At 46.3% G+C, this 23028-nt stretch overlaps 1 long non-coding RNA gene across 6 annotated transcripts in view; it reads left to right on the top strand.

Annotated features, from left to right (window-relative positions):
* LOC143959312 (uncharacterized) overlaps positions 1-23028 on the top strand; it is a 133930-nt gene that overhangs the window by 32366 nt on the left and 78536 nt on the right. For all 6 annotated transcript variants that reach the window (XR_013270199.1, XR_013270201.1, XR_013270203.1 and 3 more), the window contains exons 2-3: positions 11866-12027; positions 21969-22093. This is a non-coding gene — a long non-coding RNA (uncharacterized LOC143959312). The remainder of the gene's footprint in view (positions 1-11865; positions 12028-21968; positions 22094-23028) is intronic.

The following is a 23028-nucleotide window of genomic DNA, read 5'->3' on the forward strand; positions in this document are numbered from 1 at the left end:
TATTCCCTATCATCATCAGCTCCATCTAGTGGCCATATTGCAGTATATTCCTAATTCACGCTATTCTTATAAAGAACATCCGACCTGGACAGAAAATAGCCTATTAACATTACATTTTGTCATAATTCATACAGAACAAATGCACATGCAGTTTCACAGAGTGATTCCTGGTTTTCTGTAGCTGCCCCTTTAATGACTCACTCCGGAGCGTGTTCCTCATCAAGGGGCTGGCTGCCAGAGACCCCCTAATGATGATAGAAGAAGTGGCGGAGGGATGAGCCTTACAGAAAAACATTGGATCACTGGGCATATATATATGTTTTTTTTGTGCAGAATCCAGCTTTAGAGGTAAGAGGGGTAAAAAAATAAAAATACGGGGAGGAATAAAATTCCTCTTTAGAGCTGGCCATACATAATTCAATTTTACTGTCCTGTGACTGCCCTCCTAAGGAAGAAAATGCAGCTGCTCACATGCACATGCTGCATCCACGATGTTTTGCTTCATGGCTGTGGCAAAACTTAAATCCCCTGGTGCCAAATATGACCCGTTCAAGTGAATGGAGCCACGGTGCAACTGCGGTTGCAGCCCAGTGGCATGGGCTTTTCAGGATTTAAACAGATGGTGGGCAGGTGACATATTGCATCCTAGTAAACAAGAACTCCCTGCTGACCATTACAAAATCAAATGAGCATTCAGAAAAATTTAAATTTTTAAGTAAATTGTGCTGGTGAACGGCCATCCTTGCAACATTGCTAAACAATTCTCCCCATTGAAAGGAGAGGTAAAATATAGAGGGGACCCCCACTCTGTCAGGTATAGTGGCGGGGGAAGGGAAACTCGTAGAGGTGGGGAGACCAGTATGGGGGGGGGGATTGGGGAGTAATGAGGTCAGTGTTATTGGGGGGGGGGGGACACGATAGTATTGGCAGGAAGGTGATGGTGGTGGTGGAGGGGGGTCATATATGAAGGGATGCCCCAGGCTTGGGGTGGAGTGTCAGTATTAGGCAGTATTGGGGTAAGATGTTGGAGATGCCATTGTTCGGGAGGAGGCAAATATGCAAACATACCCTTAGGGAAAGGGGGGTTGGTACTGGGGGCTCATAACTATAGGGGGGGGGGTGGTAATAATGGGGACATTGGTATGAGGAAATCTCTTACATTGGGTGGGGTAGTATGTGATGAAGGGAAATTCCTAGAGGCAGGGGAGGCCAGGATAGGGGGGGGGGGGGAGTCTTGGGGTCATTGTTATTGGAGGTGCAGTAGTGGGGGCAGAAAGGTGTGGGGTCCTATATGGAAGAAGGCCCTAGGCTTTGGGGATGGGATGTCATTATTAGGTGGTAATGGTGGAAATAGTTGGAGGGACCATTATAAGGAAGGGGCAGATATTGAAAGGGAAACTTAGTGGGGAATTTACTATATTGGGTGAGGCAGTATGTGATGAATGAAACTCCTAGAGGCAGTAGAGGCCAGAATGGGGGGATTCTTGGGGTCAGTGTTACTGGAGGGGCAGTAGTGGTGGCAGGAAGGTGGGGGGGTCCTATATGGAAGAAGGCCTTATGCTTTGGGGATGGGATGTCAGTGTTAGGTGGTAATGGTGGAAATAGTTGAAGGGACCATTGTTGGGAAGGGGCAGATATGGAAAGAGAAACTTAGTGGGGTATTTCCTATATTGGGTGGGGCAGTATGTGTTGAAGGGGAACACACATACTGCCCCATATAGTAGTATGGGAGGTTCTTGGAGTCATTTTGTTATGGGAGGGGCAGTAGTGGTGGCAGGAAGGTGGTGGTGGGGGACGGGGGTCCTATATGGATGAAGGCCATATGCTTTGGGGATGGAATGTCAGTATTAGGTGGTAATGGTGGAAATTGTTGGGGTCAGTGTTATTGGAGGGGCAGTAGTGGTGGCAGGAAGGTGGGGAGTCCTATATGGAAGAAGGCCCTATGCCTTGGGGACGGGATGTCAGTATTAGGTGGTAATATGGTGGAAATTGTTGGAGGGACAATTGTTGGGAAGGGGCAGATATGCAAAGAGGCCCTTAGTGTGGAATTACCTATATTGGGTGGGGCAGTATGTGATGAAGGGGAACTCCTAGAGACAGGGAAGGCCATTATGGGGGGGGGGGGGGCGGGGGTTCTAAGGGTCAGTGTTATTTGAGGTTCAGTATTGGTGGCAGGGAGGTGGGGGGGGAGGGGTCCTATATGGAAGAAGGCCATATGCTTTGGGGATGGGATGTCAGTATTAGGTGGTAATGGTGGAAAGAGTTGGAGGGACCTTTGCTGGGAAGAGTCAGATATTGAAAGAGACCCTTAGTGGGGAATTCCCTATATTGGACGGGGCAGTATGTGATGAAGGGGAACTCCTAGAGGCAAAGGAGGCCAGTATAGGGAAGGCGGCCAGTATAGGGGAGGTTCTTGGGATCAGTGTTAATGGAGGGGCAGTAGTGATGGCTGGTAGTGTGTGTGTGTGTATATGGGGGGGGGGGGGTCCTATATACCCAATGCTTTGGGAGTTGGGTGTAAGGCTCGGTTCACACAGGGGGCGGTGCGAGGCGACACGACTTGCCGCGCCGCGACCTCAGCGGCGACTTGCAAATGACTTCTGTATAGAAGTCAATGCAAGTCGCCCGAGGTCGCCCAAAAGTAGTACAAGAACCTTTTTTCTAAGTCGGAGCGACTCGAGTCGCTCCTCTTAGAACGGTTCCGTAGTACAGAACGAGGGCGACTTGTCAGGTCGCGGCACAGCAAGTCGTGTCGCCTCGTGTCGCCCCCTGTGTGAACGGAGCCTAAGTATTAGGGGGAAGTAATTTGAGGGGCCATTGCTGGGATGGAGCAGATATGGAAAGAGCCCCTTAGAGAAGGATGGTGGGGGGTATTGAGGGCTCATAGCTATGGGGGGGAGGGGGTGGTAATATGGTCAGTGATATGGAGGAAAGGAAACCCCTGTATTGAGTAAGGGGGTGGGGGGTGCAGTATTCTATGGTATGGGGAAAAATTATGTTAAATTATTTAACTATTTTAAAAACACACTCCTAAACAATATCACCTTATAATGTTACTAACATGCCAAATCATGCTAAAACATAAAAGCAAAGCAAACACAACACCCCTCCATGTGCACCTTTTTTTTTTTGCAAAAATTTGCAGCACGCTTGAAAAACGGGTGTTTGCTACAATTATCACTGTAATAATTTAGCATAAAACCCTTCCATTCCAGGCTGATTACATAGCAAGGTATTCCAGAGGACTGTGGCTACAGAGTAAAGTGACGGGGGTGTAATGATGGATTATGTGTCTGTGGTTGGGTGACACTGCTTATACATCAATATATCATTTCTTATCACAACAGATAATATTCTGACCGAGATGATAATGAGGGAGGGGCTTAAAGGATTTTTTTTTATCCAGGCGTCTTTAACCCTTTGTGATAAAAGGCCTACCCTCAGTATGGACAGTATAAGAGCTTTGAGGTCACAATTCAATGCATGGATATTACAGTTTAATGCCATTACTATCAGGTTTATCTCTCTTTTGAAGTGACTGCACAGTAAATGCAACGGGTTAAGATCTGAACGTGGACAGATGTTTTAAGTCCAGGCAGTTCAGGTGCGGACAAGATTAATGTTACCTTTAGTTTGTATACAGTGACCTTGCAACACCCCCTCCAATCTGTGTAAATTATTGTAACCCGGTATGTGATTACAACATCAGCGGTCTATACGGATAAAGCTGACAGTTAGTTAGATGACAACATTCCCCTAGCTGTATTAAAAATAAAGTTAAATTATAGTTTAATGCAATATTTGCTATTTACTGTGTTTGTGAACGATCACCTTGTAAAACAACCTTTTCAGTTTAAAATAGAAACGAAAGGCAAAACATTTGTGTATATATATATATATATATATATATATATATATATATATAAATAACATAAATATATTTTTCCCCTTTTTTTTTATAAGTGATCACATTCCCTCTGTTCTCAGCTGCATAAGAACTGGAAAGAGGAGAAACAGCAGCACACTGATCTTCCCAGTGAAAGGCTGTGCAGAAGGGGTGTGTCGGGACAAGTCTGATCATTGGGGACCTTGGATTGTGGGCTCCTTGAGGGTAGGTACCGATGTGAGTGTGCAATGTATAAGGATAGGGACAATTGTAGACACTCACTCAGGTTGAACTGGATGGACTGGTGTCTTTATTCAACCTTACTGACTATTCATTTTTATTTTATTTATTTCAGGTACTTATATAGCACTGTCAATTTACACAGTGCTTTACATATACATTGTACCTTTACATCAGTCCCTACCCTCAAGGACCTTACAATCTAAGGTCCCTAACTCACATTCATACATACTAGGGACCATTTAGACAGGATCCAATTAGCCTACCAGCATGTCTTTGGAGTGTGGGAGGAAACCGGAGTACCCAGAGGAAACCCACGCAGGCGCAGGGAGAACATGCAAACTCCAGGCAGGTTGTGTCATGGTTGGGATTTGAACCAGCGACCTTCTTACTGCTAGGTGAAAGTGCCAACCACTACACCACTGTGCCACCCTCTATGTAACTATTGGAGGAGAGCGGGCTGAGTTCCCAGCATAACTAGTAGACATGTGCAATTTGTTTCCTTACAAATTCGTTTTCAGACTAAATTTGGCAAGTCCGAATGAACAAAATACTTTTTTGACGTATGCATACGGAAAACCCATTTTCAGAAAAAAGGAAAAACACACACACACACACACACACACACACACACACACACACACACACACACACACACACACACACACACACACACACACACACACACACACACACACACACACACACACACACACACACGGCATTCTGTAAATGGTAGCAGTGCCAAGCAAGTGACCCCTTGTAGTCAGCGTGCAGAGAGGAAGACACTCAGCATCAAGGATAACCTTGGGTTTAGTTCCGAAATTGTTTCTGTCCAAAAGGACAAGTTAGCTGTATTGCCCAATGAGCTGCAGGGAAGGAGGTTTCTTGCCCCACAGCTGCACATATGCAAAGGGGTGGGATGCTCATGACATCATTGACCTAAAATGGCCACAATTCCATAGGAGGACAGTGACATTGTCCTAGTACAAGGTGTATCTAAAAAGTATGGTGAATGGTCCAATATCTCAACATGGCTATCCAGAGCATGTCAAGAAGCACCACCTAGCGTGGAGTACATGTGGCCATCAGGGTAAACCCACTGCAGGCAGTTGGAACATAGTCAGAGTGATAGGTAGGGTCACAGTGCAATGGAGCAACGAGTGAACATCAAGTTCTACTACAAACTGGGGAGAACGTTGACAGAGACGCATGAAATGTTGCTGCAAATGTACGGGATGGAAGCCGTGAGCAGAAAATGTGTTTACGATTGGTTCAAATGCTTTTCCAATGAGAAAGGAATGACTGAGGGTGAGCCACTCTTGGGTTGGCCATCGATAAGCAGAACCCCAGACTTGATCGAAGACGTCCGACAAATGCTGGCACGAGATCGGCTACTCTACGATTGATGGAGGAGGAATTGGGCATTAGCAAGAACACGGTGAGCACCATTGTCCGCAAATATTTGGGTAAGTGGAAGATCTGTTGCATTTGATAGGGCACAGTGGCTGCGTTTGATGGGCACAGTGGCTGTGTTTGATGGGCACAGTGGCTACTTTTGATGGCACAGTGGTTGCGTTTGATGGGCACAGTGGCTGCATTTGATGGGCACAGAGGCTGCATTTTATGGGCACAGTGGCTGAATTTTATGGGCACAGTGGCTATGTTTGATGGGCACAGTGGCTGAATTTGATGGGCACAGAGGCTGCATTTGATGGGCACAGTGGCTGCGTTTGATGGGCACAGTGGCGGCATATGATGGGGCACAGTGGCTGTGTTTGATGGGCACAGTGGCTGTGTTTGACGGGCGCAGTGGCTACTTTTGATGGCACAGTGGTTGCGTTTGATGGGCATAGTGGCTGCATTTGATGGGCACAGAGGCTGCATTTGATGGGCACAGTGGCTGCATTTGATTGGGCACAGTGGCTGCGTTTGATGGGCACAGTGGCTGTGTTTGACGGGCACAGTGGCTACTTTTGATGGCACAATGGTTGGGTTTAATGGCCACAGTGGCTGCATTTGATAGGCACAGAGGCTGCATTTGATGGGCACAGTGGCTGCTTTTGATGGGCACAGTGGCTGCGTTTGATGTGCACAGTGGCTGAATTTTATGGGCACAGTGGCTGTGTATTATGGACACAGTGGCTGCGTTTGGTGGGCACTGTGGCTGCAATGGATGTTTTTTTTCCAGAATTGGAAAAAAGTGGTGGATTACACTCAGAGGAGATTGATATTTGGGCGTTAATGACCACCTACAATCTAGTGGTCCTTTCCTAAGGGTAAGAGGCCTGGCTTACTGTGGTGTTGGTGGAAGACTCTTGTTCACCTATAATTCAAGGATCACTAACCTATCGGGTGTTTCCCTGGATTGATTGAATTTTTCTCTTCTTTTATGGACATTTATGCGCTGCATTTTTCTTTTATATACTTCTAGATTGTTGCCCACAATATATGCCAGCTGCTGTCCGCTTGCTATTTTAACCCAAAGGTTGTAATTTCTTATTTTTCAATAAATATCATACCTTGAGTTCAGCTTATAGTGTGCACAAGGCCTTTAAATCCTTGCTTCTATATGTAGTTTGTAATCCTGTATAATACCTGGAAAGTCATATTTGCTCATTACCTCTGAAGGCTGTGCTTCTGCCTAGTTTTATTAAATAGTGATTGTCCTTTACTGCTCTTCATGAATAATGTAGGCTCTACACAGACTGATGCTAAAATATACTACGGAGGGTGACTGCAGTGCCTGCTGTACAGACAGCTACTAGAAGTAGAATCTACAAATCCAGATATGAAATGCACTCATAAAAATATGGATCATCATATGCCGAAGGATAACCCCACTCAATGAACCTGCTAAGAATCGTCTTTATTGAATACATGGCAACAGCATGAAAACATTTAGCTTGTGGTCATCTTTCTACACATGGTGATTTAGTCTAACTGTGAACAGGCAAGACTTGTACACAGTGGCGGCTGGTGCTCAAAATTTTTTTTGGGGGGGCGCAAACAAATTGAAAAATTCTGCAAAATACTTAAAAAAAAACCATCAATTGCAGCCTCACTGTGCCTATCAAATTCAGCCACTTTGCCCATTAAATGCAGTCACTGTTCCATCAATTGCAGTCACTGTGCCTATAATATGCAGCCACTGTTCCCATCAAATACAACCACTTTGTCATAAAATGCATCCCCTGTACCCATCATATGCAGCCCCTGTGCCCAGCATATGCACCCAATGTGCCCACCAAATACAGCCACTGTGCCCACCATGTGCAGCCACAGTGCCCACCATATACAGCCACTGTGCCCACCAAATACAGCCACTGTGCCCATCATGTGCAGCCACTGTGCTCACCAAATAGAGCCAATGTGCCCACCAAATACAGCCACTGTGCCCACCAAATACAGCCACTGTGCCCACCAAATACAGCCACTGTGCCCAACAAATATAGCCACTGTGACCACCAAATACAGTCACTGTGTCCACCATATGTAGCCACTGTGCCCACCAAATACAGCCACTGTGCCCATCAAATACAGCCATTTGTGCCCGTCAAATACAGCCACTTGTGGTCAGTATATGCAGCCACTTGTGCCTAGTATATGCAGCCACTGTGCCCACTCACTCCCCCCACTCGCGTGCTCGCAGCTCTGGCAGCACCCCCAACCCCTGCCCCCCCCCACCTGTGCGCAGCCCTGACAGACCTCCGACACTTACCGCTGTGCCAGGCCGCAGCTCCTCTTCAAGACAGTGCACCAGAGGGGCAGAGATCTCCGCTCCAGCGTGATTCCCCTCCGCTCCTCTTCCTAAGCTTTGGCCAATCAAGAAACAGGTCTGATGCCCTACCTCCTGATTGGCGGGGAGGAAGGTTAGTGTGAACATAGCAAAAATGTATTTGTTATTGTCACACAATTGGGTGGGATCAGGTCACACTCTCTGCCCCCCCGAGCCCACCCTCTTTTGAAGCCTATTAGAGCCTCTGGCTCTAATCAGATGCTTCAAAATGTACCAGCCCCCGCCATAGTAATCCATGCGTCTGATGTCCTGAAAGGGCATGGGTGGGGGGCGCCCATGCACCCACAGTGCACGGGCTGCCACTGCTTGTACGTGGTATATATTCTACTCAAGCATAGACAGGCCTGGAGTGACAATTTTTGCTTTTACATTCAATTATGGAACAGCAAGTGTGTAACAAAAATGAAAAGTGCATCAAACAATTCTTTGAGATAAACCCCACAACAGGGGTGTCAAACTCTATTTCATCATGGGCCGCATCAGCATTATACTTGTCCTGAAAGGGCCAGTTGTATCTGTAAGACTAGATGTTCAGAAGTCAAGAATCCTTCACCCTCCTTTACATCACAATGCACCCCCTTTAATTCTGCTGCTGCCAGGAAGAATCTGGAGGCAGAGCTGGGATTCAGAAAGTGCAGGGTCTGGAGGATGACCAGAGAAGGGCTGGAGTCTGCTGAATGCTTGGAGAGGGGAGGTGGGGAGGAGGGGGTACTGTGGCTGCACAGAGAGGTGCAGGATCTGTACAAGTAGTTCTGTCTTCTCAGCTGCTGACTGCTAATATGGGGGATGGGGCAGAGACGAGCCTCCCCACAGCTGTACAGAGAAGCGCAGGATCTGGCAGAGAAGTTCTGTCCTCCTCCCTGCTGCCGACTGCTGAGACAAGGTGGAGATGGAGAAGGGTTCCCAGCTGCAGGAGAGGTGCGAGGGCCACACAATGGGCCCAATTTAGCCAGCGGACCTTGTGTTTGACACATGTGCACTAAAACAACAGCTTGTGTACTAATCCCATTATGCTGTAGCCTGGATTTAGAGAGGATCTGTACAATAGAAGCTGTGGCCAACAAAGCAAAAGTCCCCATTGTTGCCAGTAGGTTCCCTGTAGCATATCTTTTCCCTATTACTTACCTTACATACCTTGTTCTACATTGTGTCCCTGTGTGTAAGGATGAGCTAAGGCTTGGACCAAACCCAAAAGAAATTATCACATGATAGCAGGCGGATGGCCCAATCAGCTGCAGTTATGGAATATCCCACCCCACAGTAACATGTAACTAAAGGACAGGGATGCTGGCGAAATCAATGACCTAATAAGGCCACATGGCAATAATTAGACAATGTCATTGACCCACCATCACCATATTAGGTCAGAGATGCTACCAGCAAGGTGGAGAGTTCCATGGACCCAGTTGATTGAGCTGGTGGCCTGCTATCATGTGACAGTTCCTTATTAGAACCTTAACTCCCTTGAAGACTTGTGGTCTGATGAATGATGGAGGAATGATCAAGTAACAGCACGAAAAGTTCATACATCACTAAACTGCAGAATAAATGAAGATGTTAGGAGATCCCAGCACTGTAGCTTTATCTCCAGCAAGGAGAACAGTAAGCAACATTGTAGTGTTGTAGTGACCAAAACACGTGAGACTGGCAGTAAGAAGCAGTAGTGCTTGAGATCAGTGGTTTTCAGCCTTATTTAAATTTTTCTAAAACCTTCAATGACCCAATGGTAAAAAAAAAGGGGCTGGGGGACACTGTTGGAGGTTGGGGGCACAATGGTGGGGCATGAGGTTCTGCAGTAAGCTAGAAGGCACAGCAGGGTGCTGGATGGAACTGTGGGAGGTTGGGGGTACTGTAAGAGCTGTGGGATCTTAGGGGGTCTAGGAGCACTGTGGGAGGTTGAGAGGTACTACAGGCCAGTATGGGAGGTTGGGGGGGGGGGGCACTATCAGAGCTGGGAAGTACTGTGGGAAATTAGGGAATCTGCAGCTTGCTGGAGTCCTGGAAGGAGGCTCCACAAAATGTTTGAGAGCCATTGATAACCTCATACTTTAGATATAGATACAAGACTGTAGACACAATAAGTACATGAAGTTCACTATTTCTAAAGAGGAATTCAAGACAAAAGGTAGGGTACTGCTTAAAGGGTACAATTAAAGTATATCTGAACCTAAGCGCAAAAATCGAATATATTCCAGTTAACAATTTCTTTGATTTGGTGGCTGAATTACTTTTAATTGTTCAGGCTATGAACATTTTCAGCAAGTACATATTGACTGTTGATTTTGCCAAAAATACAGTGTCTTTGTCACTTTCTGTTTGCTGAACTGAAAGTGCAAACAATGTTATCTTCCTAGAGTGGATGACAACCATAGCTCCCTCCATATATACAGTGGAGTGGGTGAGCGTAGGCACTCTAGGTCAGGAAGAGTGTTACTCACAGGATTATCAGATCAAAAAAACAAAACAGAAAAAAACAATGAAGACAACTCTCCACCAGAAGGGTGTGTGCCCCTAGCTTCAGTTTTTAATGCAGTGCCAAGCTGGACCAACGTAAGTATGCAATACAAATTATTTCTGGAAAAGAAAAACTCCAGATGAATGCATGCTTCACTGGCTTTTCCAGCAAATAACAGGAAGAAAAAACATCACACCATAGCAGGTAAAAACAGCAAGATGTTAACGGGTTTCGCCCTACACAAGTGCTTAGTCATTAAGACTAAGGGCTTGTATAGTGTGATAGGACTTAACATCTTGCTGTGCTGTGATATTTTTACCTCTCATTTGCTAATAAAACCAGTGAAGAGTGCAGCCACCCATAGTTTTTCTTTCTTCTGATATGTGTCGGACGAGCCAAGCTCCAACTTCACAACGTAAAGAAGCAGTGAACGCTATAGTTGAAGAGTGATTACCTGGAGCGGCGTGCATTTGTGTTTGGTTAGCCAAATAATTCCTGGAGTTCAGCTTTAACATGACCAGTCTCTAGCACTAGCTTTCCTCTAGTCCAGGGGTCTCCAAAACTGCACCCCTCGGGCCCTTTGCTTGCCTTTATCTGGCTCTTTTTAGATTGTAAGCTCTCATGAGCAGGGCCTTCTGATTCCTCTTGTACCAAATTGTAATGTAACTGTAATGTCTGCCTATATTCTGTTATTGTTGTATAATAATAATAATACCGGTAATAATAATAATATTTATCCCACTGACACTGTTCTGCCCTCTAACATCAAAAATGGGGCATCATTCCTGCAACTGGCAACAACAATGGGGCACTATTCCTCCCCCTAATACCAAAGATGGGGCACTATTTACACCCACTGATACCTGGAAATATTCTATACCCCTGCTGGCCACAGTCCGGCCCTCCTAAAGTCTGAAGGAGAGTAAACTGGCCATTTTTAAAAAAAAGTTTGGAGGCCCCCGTACTCTAGTCAACAAGCAGCAGGGGCGGACTGACCAATCGGGCACTCTGGCACTGCCCGAGGGCCCCATGCCACTAAGGGGCCCCATCAGGGTTGTCAGCCTCAATAAAACATGGGACAGTATGTAAAAATCTGTGTTTTTAAAAAAATCCCAAGATTATAGCTTCCCCGCCTCTCCAGTACATTTTCAGTGTGTGTATGTGTATTCTATGTGTGTTTACTGTGTGTGTATATTGTGTGTCTGTGTGTGTATACTGTATGTGTGTGAGTGTATACTGTGTGGCCCCATAATCTATTGCCTGGGGGCCCCATAATCTATTGCCTGGGGGCCCCATAATCTCCTATTGCCCGGGGGCCCCATAATCTTCTATTGCCCAGGGGCCCCATGAGTTGTCAGTCCGCCCCTGACAAGCAGAAAGCAAGTTTGAGTCCAACAAATAACCCCAGCAAATGCTTGTAAAATGCTCATTTTTGGCAACCCCAATCTCATTTAATTTCTGTTTTTCTTTTTTTGTCATTTTTAGGTATATAAAAAAAAAAAGGATATTACCAGGAAATGGGCGAGTCATACCAGACCCAGAACTATATGGTTCTCAGGATACAATAAGGAGAAGGCGCCATGCCACCTTGAAAGATAGCGTACAAGCTATGCGGGGGACCACGTACTGTAGCGCTGTAATTGTACAGTAAGTATAGGGCTCAGTAACTTTGTATCCTCAGGACAAACTATACAGCATGTCCCCCCAGAGTCTCCTTCTTCCACATGCATTGTGATTTATTCAGGTAGCAATTGGATGTAGCGGCAATTAAAAAAGAAAGAAAAAAAGAACACTGTGTATACAAAGTTCAGACATCAGTGTCAGATTTAACTAGAGCGGTAGAGGGCATTGCATTATATTAGAATAGAGCTGGCAGGTACAGCTATGTGAAAAAGTATTTGCCCCCTTCCTGATTTTTTATTTTTTTGCATATCTCTCACACTTAAATGATTCAAATCATCAAACACATTTTACTTCCGGTGTCGGCGCCACATGAGGAGGAGGTAAGCGGACTAAGCTCCCGCCGCATACCCCCTATTAACCGGCTACAAAGCAGCCATTCGCCTCGGGGATCCCTCCTGCTGTCTGGGGAAGATCTCGAGCCCTTGATGGACCGTTTTGTAGAGCGGTCCGGGAACCGATCACTAACCGCCGCGATGTCCGCGACGGCGGACGCGGCCGAATCCTCGGCCAATATGGCGCCGGCGCACAGCCTCGCTGAGCCATCGCAAGCATCTCCTCTGCTCCCAGGCGTGGAAGCGCTTCCTTCGGCAGACATAGCCCAGGCTGTGGTAGCCTTACTGACGCCCACGCTGACATCCTCTATAGACTCAGCAATACAGAAGGCTATGGAACAGTACCGCAACGAGCTACAGGCCCAGGCACAGCGCCTTACACAGGCTGAAGAGCGGATCTCCCTCATGGAGGATGACACCACTGCTCAGGCTGCTGCTCTTGCTCGCCTCACACGTACTACCAGAGACTTATGGATCAAATTGGACGATTTTGAGAATAGGGCGAGAAGGAACAACTTGAGAATAGTAGGATTGCCTGAATCAGTCTCCACGGGACAGCTTATGGACTTATGTATGGTTACTATTCCTGCTCAACTGGGCCTTTCTACCCCATGCGTTGTGGAACGTGCACACCGCCTAGGCCAGCTCTCGGAACAGCGCAACAAACCCAGAGCGGTCATAGCTAGATACTTGAACTATGCGGACAAGCATGCTATCCTGCAGAAGTTCCGCTCCCAACGCACCCTTACTGTTGATGGCGTTAATTTGCTTCTGTTTGCTGATTACTCTGCTGAAGTCATGAGACTGAGAAAAGAATTTTCACCGATCTGTGCCTCCCTCTTTAAGAACCATGTCAAGTTTACTTTGGCCTATCCGGCGATTTTGCACGTTACTCTTCCCAATGGCACTCGCCGCACTTTCAACTCACCCTCTGAAGCGGAACGATTCCTCAACTACCCCGCAGACATGGATACCACGCATGACCCCTTGATGAAGAGTCCCTCTGCTGGTCTGACTACCAGCCCCCAGGCCTCCACTGATACACAGCTGAGCCCCTCCAAACCACCATACAAGCGGAGTCGCTCCACCACCCAGCGCCCGCGGTCTGAGCTCCGCTGAACTTATCCCTTTCTCCCTCCGGGCTCCCCGCCTGGATACTGGTAACGTTAGAAAGTGTTTCCACTTATTGGTACTTTCGGCCACTGCTCTTGTTGTGCGGCCCTCAGTGGGATGCTTGCCAATGAGACTGTGCCTGCACACTGTTGTGTAGTTTTATACTTAACGTTCCTCTTTTATTTGTTTAATGTCGGGGCTATTATCCCTATTTTTGAACCTGTTCATGTTATATTGTTATAGTTTAGGGTATTAGCCCGCCTATTTCACCTGCACGATTGGTTCTCCCATTTTTGTCCTGCAGCTATCATGCTGCCCCTCTAAAACTTAGGGGTCTTCCCCCCCTTCTCCTACCCCCCTAGTCCTCCCCCACCTCCCCATCAGAGATACTGACTTGTACTCTCTCCCTTCCCTTACCCCCCCCTACCTTCACCCCCCCCCCCCCCCGAGGAATGTATTCGGCCTCTCCCAGGGGGTGAGTGCACCCGCTGGGAGCCTTGTACCTTAGATGCAACCTGTGTGGAAAAAGGTGAAGTGGGTTACGGCTACTTTATGGTGGATACACCAAAATTGTTCTCTTGTACTACGTACTGTCTGGTTCTGTCCCCTTTTCTTTTCTTTTCTTTTTCCTGCTAGTGCTTTCCTTTTTTCTTTCCCCTCCTCTTGTACTTGGTTACCCTTGGGGGCTTCCTTACATATGCGCACTCCCTGGAATATCTCCGTCTATCTCAATGTTGATTTAATAGCCGTTTTGCCAACTATTACCACCCCTGCTGATCCCTATGGCTGATGCCTCTACAGGCCGATTTACTGTAGTGTCATGGAATGTTAAGGGCCTTCGATCACCTTCCAAACGCATGAAAGTCCTTCGTCATCTGAAACGGTTGAAGGCCGATGTGGCGCTCCTACAAGAGACCCACCTGACCGACGGAGATCTTTCACGCCTTCGCAAACTTTGGGTTGGCGAAGTTCTGGGTTCCCCGGCCGCGGGTCGCAAGGCAGGGGTGGTTATTCTGCTCCATAAACGTCTGCAGTATACCACTCGTAACGTTAGTATAGACTCGTGTGGTCGTATGATCACCTTACACCTTACCCTGGCTTCTAAGGACATTGCTATAACTAACGTATATGCGCCCAACTCCCCCGACTCGTCGTTTTTTAGGGAGCTGGGAGCCTGGATCTCCCAAGCGTCTGAAGCACTCCACCTGATAGGTGGGGACTTCAACTCGGTCATGTGTCCCTCTGAGGATAGGACTTACCGTGACTCCCGTATCCCGGCACCTTCGACCCAAACTGACAATGACACCACCCCCCTTGCCCGTACGTTAACATCACTAAATTTCACTGATATCTGGCGATTGTCCCATCCTACGTATCGTGAATTCACTTTCTATTCACCCCCCCACAAGTCATTTTCGCGTCTTGATTATGTCTTTGTGTCCCCTGCTCTCCTGCCGTTAGTGAGCGATCCTGACATCAAAGACATGGCCATTTCGGATCATTGCCCTGTGACGGTTAGCCTGTTAAATGTGAAGCCTCCCTCATCCTCGCCCATATGGCGCTTCCCCTCCTATCTGGCCAATAATGAGGACTTCAAACAAATGCTACTCACTAGTTGGACCGACTATGCAGAAACAAATGGTGAACATATCACCACTCCGAATCTCTTCTGGGAGGCTGGTGAAGCCTTCCTCCGTGGGAGAATCATAGCTTATGTGACACAATATAAGAGACACTCAAAGCAACATTATATACAGGCCAGCGAAAAACTTCGCTCCATGCATCTTGAGCTCCTTCGTAATCGCACGCAGGCTAATGTCATGGCCTGGCAGTTAGCCAAACAGAACTTTGACCTCGGGGCGGAAAGGCAGGAGCAGATTGCCTCCTCCTTTTTGACCATGCGACTTCACAAACATGGCAATAAAGCGGGTAAGCTTTTATCCCGGCTATGTGCGGGCTTTAAAAGGCCCACCCATATCCATGCCCTGAAGCACCCCGACGGTTCCATTGTTACCTCCTCTAAGAGGATCAGCCAACTATTGACTGACTACTACTCCTCCCTATATGCGGAAGACCCCATTGACCACTCAGTTGCTGACCAGTTACTCTCGAGGGTAAGTTTACCACAGTTGACCGGACCGCAATTAGACGCTATCAATGCCCCTATCACCCTCGACGACATTAGGTCTACGATAAAATTAATGTCCCCTTCTAAAGCACCTGGCCCCGATGGCTACTCTGCCGAATTTTATAAACTTACCCGAGACTTTATACCCGCTACTCTGTCCAAAGTGTTTACCGCCCTCTGGGATGGCGGGTCGTACCCCCCTACGGGTTCTCAGGCTCACATTAAGTTAATTCCCAAACCTGGCAAGGATCCCTCATGCCCAGGTTCATATAGACCCATTTCCCTTATAAATGTTGATGTTAAAATACTATCCAAAATTATAGCTTCGCGCCTAGCTACCATTCTCCCTGCTCTCCTGCACCAGGCCCAATCAGGATTCACGACTGGCAGATCAGCGACTTTAAATATCCGCAAAGTGCTTCTGGCATTGGAAAGAGCGAAATTATGCCCATAGCAAGATTTAGCCATCATTTCCATTGACGCCGAAAAGGCTTTCGATAACATTAATTTTGCCTGGCTATTTAAAGTATTGCAAGCCTTTGGCTTTTCGGGTCCGGTTACGCACTTCCTATGTCAAATGTACGATGCCCCGACTGCCAGATTAGTTACTCCAGACTTTGTTTCGCCCACTATCCATCTCCCCAAAGGAACAAGACAAGGGTGTCCCTTGTCCCCTCTTTTGTTTAATCTAGCGATCGAACCCTTGTCTAGACTTTTAAACTCCCCGGACGGTGTCAGCGGAATTGCGTTTGGGGACCAGAACCTTCAATCTGCGCTTTTTGCAGACGACATTTTACTTTTCTCGTCCAATCCCCCGGCTGATTTTGATAAACTCCGTGACCTATTCACAGCGTATCGCCTTTGCTCGGGATTTAGAATCAATATTCGTAAAAGCGAGATCCTCTCCTTAAATTTGCGAAAAGCCATCTCCTGGCAATCATCTTCACCCTTTGCAATGGCACGACACCACATCACCTATCTGGGAGTGCGCATAGGTCGGGAGCCCTCTTCCCTTTATACCCTCAATTACCCACCCTTGATCTCTAAGATTGTGCAGGAGCTGGAGGCCTGGGCAGGCCTGCCGTTATCACTCTTTGGAAGGTGTCATCTCTTCAAGATGGTCTCCTTTGCGAGGCTACTCTATCCGATGCAGACCATCCCACTCCTCCTTAAACACTCTGATGTGCAGAAGTTACACAGAGCCCTGTCCACTTTTCTCTGGTCCAATAAGAAGCCACGCATTGCCCTTCAGAAACTATGTCTTCCGAAGCCTGACGGGGGTGCAGGCCTGCCCAATCTCCGTTTCTATAATCTATCGTGCCTCTTGAGACAGGGCCTTGACTGGATAGCGGGTAAATCAAGATACTCCAATCACCACCTTGAGAAGGCGTTGGTACATCCCTACACGCTTTCTGCGATCCTTCATTCCAAAGTTCACGCTTTGCCAACTCATCTTAAATACAACATCCTTATTCGGGACACTGTGGTGGCTTGGAGGGAAGTTAGGAAGCTCTTGGGATTACCTACTAATATTTCCACTCATCTACCTATTCAAGGCAACCCCATGTTTCCACCCTCTACCATTCACTCGGCTTTCGCCCACTGGGGGCAACGGGGTCTACTCAAAGTGGCCTCCTTATATGAGCCGGGGCGAGGAACACTCAAATCCTTCCAAACCTTGTCTCAGGAATTCTCACTACCTTCTCATCATGTGTTTCATCACCACCAACTGTTGAGCTACCTGAAGTCAATCGGAGGGTTACGCCCAGACTGCCTCCGCAAATCGCATCTGGAGGCTGTGCTTCAACAGGGTGATTACTCCATCTCTACCCTCTACTCCCACCTAATCAGCTACCAGGCGGACAAGTACCACGTTGCCCCCTTCAAGCAATGGGCCTCTATATTTAATGATGTGAACCTACCGGAAAGAATCCTACAAGGATACAGACTTGTTCACAAACTTGTTATCTCGGAGAAGTGGAGGGAAACTCAATTTAAGATCACTCACAGAGCCTATTACCCATTCCGCACTAGCACTGAAGATCCCTCGCAAGCCAAATGTCCATGATGCTCCCTGGATCGCCCCACCCTACTACACCGTCTCTGGGATTGCTCCTCCATATCAACATTTTGGAACTTAGTCTTGGACTATATCCGACACGTTACCGGGACACCTGTACCTAAAGACCCGCTGACCTGCCTGTTTAGCTGTGACCCTCCGCCCGTGTCACTAAACTCTCCAAGTCCGGTTACCCTTACTCATTGGACTCACCTATGCCTGCTGGCGGCTCGCAGAACTATTATGAATTGCTGGATTTCCACAACTCCACCGAGTCTAACGGGTGTTAAACATGCCCTCCTCTCGCTGTTCCACATAGAACGACTTGATGTTATCTCGTCCCACTTTGTCTCCACTCCTCGCTTCTTTGCCAGATGGAGGGGTTATATCGAACAATCCTTTAACTCGGAGGAGATTAATTCTCTTGTTTCTCCCTTTCGCTATACAAGCTGGTACCTACACCGCGACATCGGCAATACCTTGGGGAAACTCAAGCTGACATCATCCCTCATCAACTCTTCTCCTTCACAGGACTCCGCTCTCTTATTGGCTCAACTACCACAGGACATGATTGACCCTGTCTCATCTGCACTGGAGGACATGCAACCTTCTACTCCCCCCTCTGCATCTCCATGACCCTTACTGAACTCAGATTTCTGTTTATACCAACATTAGTGTTCTTTTACTGTCCTACCTGTAGGGGTCTTATGTATAGATGATGCTGTTTCTCTTCTTCACGTTTTTCTTGTTACCATACCGCAATCGGATTATGAGAAGGTCCTCGCCTCCCAGGGTACTGTTCCCCGTCTCCTCTTCTCCCCCTCTACCCACCTTCCCCCCCCCCCCCCTCTCCTCTATCTCTTCTTTCTTTTCTTCTCTTTTTTCCCTTCTTCTCATCTTCCTTTTTCATTTTCCTCTTTCTTAGAAGATTGAACTGCATGATATCGTGACCCTTCGGGTCGTTGGGGTGTAAGACTCCCTTTCTTCTGTGTTGTTCTATATTCTCTCGTACATATGTCTTTCGCAAGATACTGTCTTACCGTTCGATTGATATGTATTGTATAAATTTTTCTTTTTTGCTCAATAAAAATATATTTAAAAAAAAAAACACATTTTAATATTACACACAGATAACCCAAGTAAATCCAAGATGCAGTTTTTAAAATATTATTTCATTTATTATGTAAAAAAAAACTGTTCAAACCTGCCTGGCCCTATGTGAAAAAGTAATTGCCCCCTCCCATGCTGAATCATTAATGAACTGTGATTAAAGTGGAGTTGCACCCCAAAAAAAAATTCATGAATGTTCCTAAAAAATAAAAAAATATTACTCACCCCTAAATGGTTGTTGCTAGGGGGTCCCTCGTAGTCTGCCTCCTTCAGTGCCTCGGCTCGTGACATCACTTCCCCTCAGCGCAGGAAGGGCTCAGCTCTTCCCCCTCTCTCTTGTCAATCATCTGGGATACGTGACAGGTCCCAAATGATTGCGCGGCCAACCACAGCCGGGCCCCCACAGTTACAATGCCGGCGCCGCCGAACAGAGGGGGAAACGAGCGGGGCTTCGATCCCCCGCATCGCTGGACCCCGGGACAGGTAAGTGTCCGATTATTAAAAGTCAGCCGCTGCAATATTTGTAGCTGCTGGCTTTTAATTTTTTTTTTTTTAAATGGCAACACCACTTTAACCACAATTTTTTGGAAAGCTGATTTAAATTTCACTTGCCACAACCAAGCCTGATTACTGTCAGGCCTATTGAATCAAGAAATCACATAAATAGACACTGTCTGACAAAGCGAGATCAGATCATAAAAAGCCACACATCATGCCACAGTCTAAAAAAATGTAAGAACGGATTAGAGACAAACATGTATCGGTCTAGGAAGGATTTCAAAGTAATTTCTATGGCTTTGGAACTCCAGTGAACCACGGGGAGAGCTATTATCCACAAATGGAGATAACTTGGAACAGTGGTGAACTTTCCTAAGAGTGGCCGGTCAACAAAAATTACTCCAAGAGCATGACGACGACTCATCCAGGAGGTCATAAAAGAACCCAGAACAACATCTAAAGAACCGCAGGCCTCGCTTGCCTCACGTAAGATCAGTGTTCATGATTCAATAATAAGAAAGAGACTGGGCAAAAATGGTGTCCATGGGAGAGTTCCAAGGCCAAAGCCACTGCTGACCAAAAAAGAACACAAAGGCTCATCTCATATTTACCAAAAAACATCTTGATTACCCCCAAGACTTTTGGGTAAATATTCTGCGGACTGATGAGGTGTGTGTCCCGTTACATCTGCCATAAATCTAATACAGCATTTCAAACCAAGAACATCATACCAACAGTCAGACATGGTGGTGGTAGTGTGATGGTCTGGGGCTGCTTTGCAGCTTGAGGACCTGGACAACTTACCATAATTGATGGAACCATGAATTCTGAGCTCTAACAGGAAATCCTAAAGGAGAATGCCATCAGTTCGTGACCTCAAGCTCAAGTGTACTCGGGTTATGCAGAAAGACAATGATTCGAAACACAACAGCAAGTCCACCTCCAAATGGTTCAAACAAAGCAACATTTAGGTTTTGGAGTGGCCTAGTCAAAGCCCGGACTTAAATCCAATTGAGATGCTGTATCACGACCTTACATAGGCCATTCATGCTGGAAAAGCCTCCAATGTGGCTGAATTAAAACAATTCTGCAAAGAAGAGTGGGCCAAAATTGCTCCACAGCAATGTGAAAGACTCATTGCCAATTATCGCAAATGCTTGATTGCAGTTGTTGCCGGCAAGGGTGGCACAACCAGTTATTAGGTTTAGGGGGCATTTACTTTTTCACATAAAGCCAGGCAGGTTTGGACAGCTTTTTGCCTTAATAAATGAAACCATCATTTAAAAACTGCATCTTGGATTTACTCGGGTTATCTTTGTGTAATAATACAATTTGTCATTTAAGTGTGACAAACATACAAAAAAATAAATAAATCAAAAAGGGGGCAAATACTTTTTCACACAACTGTATGTGTTTGGAGTATATTCACTTGGGAAGTAGTTTGGAGTGCAGTAGAGTAGGTAAAGAGATGCTGATCAGGCTGAGATAAAAAGAATATGGGGCCTTAAGGGGACCCTCACCCCAAAACTGATCTCATTGTGCCCCTCCCCCTACCCCTCTCCCTCTCTTCCAGTTGGATAAACACTATATTAAAGTATTGGGACGCCTGCCTTTACACACACATGAACTTTAATGGCATCCCAGTCTTTTGCCCTGTACACACGGCTGGACTTTCCAATGGAAAATGTGCGATCTGAATGTGTTGTCGGAAATTCCGATCGTGTGTGGGCTCCATCTGACTTTTTCCGTCTGAATTTTCCGACACACAAAGTTTGAGATCTGAATCTAAAATTTTCCGACAACAAAATCCAATCGTTTAAATTCCGATCGTGTGTAGACAATTCCGAAGCACAAAGTTCCACGCATGCTCAGAATAAATTACGAGATGAAAGCTATTGGCCACTGGCCTCTTTGTAGTCCCGCCGTACGTGGTTTACTTCACCTTGTTCTGAACGATCGGATTTTCCTACAACTTTGTGTGACCATGTGTATGCAAGACAAGTTTGAGCCAAAATCGGTCGGATAAAATGCAATGGATTTTGTAGTCGGAATGTCCGACCGTGTGTACAGGACATTAGACCGTAGGGTTCAATATTGAGTTGGCCAACCCTTTGCAGCTATAACAGCTGGGAAGGCTGTCCACAAGGTTTAGGAGTGTGTCTATGGGAATGTTTGACCATTCTTCCAGAGGTGCATTTGTGAGGTCAGGCACTGATGTTGGAGAAGAAGGCCTGGCTCGCAGTCTCCGCTCTAATTCATCCCAAAGAAGTTCTATCTGGTTGAGCCAGGCCAGTGAAGTTCCTCCCCCCAAAACTCGCTCATCCATGTCTTCATGGACCATGTCATGTCAATGTCATCCGTGTCTTTATGGCATTTCTATGGTTTGAGTTTGTTTAAGTGTCATCCAAGGTCAATATCTACTTTCTGGACTAAGATACTGACCCAAGGATGATGAAATGGAAATCCTGAGGCCCGCACAGACCAAAAGGTGTTAGTTAACATGTCTGTAGCATACACTTGTTGGCTATTTATAATTGAAGGTTCCATAGTCTTCTCTTGTATTTTAATTACATACTGACTTTTTTTTTTTAATTCCATTTGAGCAATATTTACCTAAATTGATGTGCCCAAAGCCAAATATTTGTCTTTATTTGTCTCTCTTTAGGAGTTTGGCATGGTTTCAACCGCACCGGACATCTGAGAACTTTGTGACCTTTTATCATGATGATGCCTGTTATTTGTGTGAGAACCTTCAGACATGTAGAAGATCTCCATATTGAACACATGCAGGTTTGTTAATAGGCTTCATTTTGCCAAAAGTTCTGAAATGAACCTTGGAAACCGCATCAAACAAAAGCAATGAAAATTCCCAGCTCAACTTACCAACCAGCCTGCAACCAACCAAACTGTCCTGCCCAACAGTATACGTTACTTCAAGGCACCCCAGTATTATCTGCAGTCCTAGCTCTACATTTTGAGAGCCCCCACAATGGAAGCATGTGCATTATAATGCATAGGCAGAGGGTAGGTGAGCCTGGAGGGAGCCTACCCCTCCTTAAAGGCACAGGGGTGCATTGGACACCCATCATATAGCACAATGGCAGAAAAGGTGTCCATTGCATCCTTTCACTAGTATTCCAACAGTACAAACAAATGGCCACTGTCCCCACCTATAACTGGCCTTTGTACCAAGGATCACATGGAAGGGGGATGCATGTTGCATGTCAAACCTTGGGAACCCTAACTTACATACATACACATACATGGAACATACATGGCAATAGAATTACACGCTGAATGTAACTTTTCTCCTCATTTTTAACAATATAATTAGTGTCACAATTGTACATGCTATATTATTTTTTATTTATTTGCTATTTTTTTCCCCACGAAAGTGCAGTTACCCTTTAAAGTACAACTAAAAGCAAAACATTTTTGTTTTTTTAGGTTTGGACAGAGTGGAGGGGGGATTAGCACACCTGTCAGATTTAATTGCTGTCTGTGTCCCCGTTAGAGAGATTCATCTTCTCTATTTGTCCTGTTTACTATCATCATCGAAAGTGAAAGTAAAAGAAAATCCCACATTTTGGGTTGCCCCCAGAAAAGTGATAGAGGGGAAACCTTCCAATGGGGACACTAGTTCTGCTGACCCAGGGGTCCCCAAGGGATTCCCTTAGTTTGCAGGGATTTTCTTTCACTTCCTGTTTTGGCTATGGGACAGGAAG

The sequence above is a fragment of the Lithobates pipiens genome, unplaced genomic scaffold (assembly GCF_037356315.1).
Source record: "Lithobates pipiens isolate NorthernLeopardFrog02 unplaced genomic scaffold, aLitPip1_a1.2 Scaffold_7, whole genome shotgun sequence".
Taxonomy (NCBI): domain Eukaryota; kingdom Metazoa; phylum Chordata; class Amphibia; order Anura; family Ranidae; genus Lithobates; species Lithobates pipiens.